Source organism: Seriola lalandi, unplaced genomic scaffold, assembly GCF_002814215.2.
Source record: "Seriola lalandi dorsalis isolate HSWRI2012SDOR001 ecotype SW California unplaced genomic scaffold, Sedor1 jcf7180002054257, whole genome shotgun sequence".
Classification (NCBI taxonomy): Eukaryota; Metazoa; Chordata; class Actinopteri; order Carangiformes; family Carangidae; genus Seriola; species Seriola lalandi.
In genome coordinates this window covers 348,890-350,921 of record NW_019524810.1, presented here as the reverse complement: position 1 = coordinate 350,921, position 2,032 = coordinate 348,890, and positions in this window count along the sequence as shown.

Below are 2,032 nucleotides of genomic sequence, written 5' to 3'. Positions count from 1 at the left end.
AAGTGAATAGTTTTTGAGAAAGTTTCTAGTACTGACTAATTTTATTAATCCCATGAAGGAAATGATCATGTTACAGCAGACTGGGGTTAAAAATTAAAAACCACAACTGTAGAATTGCTGGTGATTCGAGCCAGATACTGAATAACAAAATATATTAAATATACAATGAGAATATAGAAATAAGAATAATATACACGCATCAGATAGAGCAGGGTGGTGTGCAATAACAACTGTGTGAAATGGCAGTGCATAATAAATGCAGTAAAAGAATAATATAGACAGTATGTACAGATGGTACTGCAGCAGTGTGTTCTTGTGTCACACAGAGGTGAGCTATTGTAAAGTCTTACAGTGAAAGGTAGGCAAAATACTTGAATTTTGCACAGATCATTATAAAAGTGAACCCTTGTGAATGGGAGATAAGCATTCATTGCCAGTTGCAAGAAAATAAGGCTAAACCAGCAGCTGTTTGTGAAGAAAAACAACATGGCTGAGTCATGGAGCCACGCCATGATCAGATCACAAGTGCAAGCACTATTGTACAAAATCCTATAGCTGGGCAAAGTTTTGACTTAACTTTGCTGTTGGTGCAATAATGCAGCACCTGCATGCATCACAAGCTGCTGCAGCTCCAGCTGCATGAAAAGGGACTGCACTGCTGAGCCATGACATTCAGTTCAAACTATTACTGGCCCTTCCTGCTGAAGCCAAAGTAGCTGTAAGGCAACTGAAGAAAACCCTCCTAAGTCATCCACTGGGGACCAGAGATATGCCACCATTTGTTCCAAAAGTCATTGCCCTGCTCAAATCAGTGAGAATGACAACACCCAGAGCACTTGCCTTTAGCTTCTTCTGAGCAACACAGAGGAATGGGTTGGGCTCAGTAGCTATACACTCTGGCAACACTTACCCTATTTAAGTTGTTAAAATCGATCCCACACCTGTGTGTGGAACCTGCGGGGGATTATACAGTATATCATAGTTAGAAGAAGTGTCTCAGAGGACTCTCATTACAATTTGTCCATAAAAAAATAGGAAAGAAATGATAGATGAACAAATAATGCACTGTTTCCAGTTTAAAAAGATGCTTTATCTTTTTTTCTACTATAATATTGTTGATATATTTTTATGGTGGATTATCTGTTTTGTTGTATTTACATTTTCTGTATTGAGCACTGGAATTAAAATACCAGCAGCATCCTATTTATGAGGCAAATGCATTTTTGCTATTGAATTGAATTTATGAATTCCTGTATAATGCTGGTATTATTCTTTTCCCACCATACTGACAGTGCATACGCATACAGCTATTCAATCAGTATTATTCCTCTGCTCATCTGACAGCTCTGTCTGGGTTTATAAGCATGAGTAAGAGTCTCCCACTGTGCTCCAAGGACTAGCTGACATTTTGGATAGTATTGAGGGTATCTTTGGTAGAAAGAGTAACATTTGCTGGTGCAGAACTCAAGGCACACTGAAAAAGCTTAAGCAGCTACAGCGCAATTGAATATTCTGCCATCTCACGAGTTCTTGTTTGAATTCAATAACAGTGCAGACACACATAATTGTGTCTTCTACATGACAGATTGGAATCGGTAATCGGATAGATAATCAAATACAAACAATTTAACACCAATTATTATCTACAAAGTATTACATCATACCTGTACCATATGGGAAAGAAAAGAAATATAAAAAGCTTTCCCTCTTGCATTTTTTTCCCCTGGAAAGCACGCATCCACCTACCATCACATTTCTCATGCATTTTTTAGAGTCAACTGTTCTCATGCCAGGATGCACTTGAGAAGGCCTATCTGTTCTTTGTGAGAAGCCATCTGCATGTCTTTAAAGTCCTCTATTAGAAAGTTAAATGAGCACATGAATATCCCTGGAGATCGTTTACCTGCATTGGATAGAAAATAAGATTTTTATGGTGGAGTAGACATTACAGTGCAGCCACAAAGTAGAATGGATAGCCTTGGTCCAAAGCTTATTTAACACTTGATGTCATGCGGCTACATCATTTGTGCAG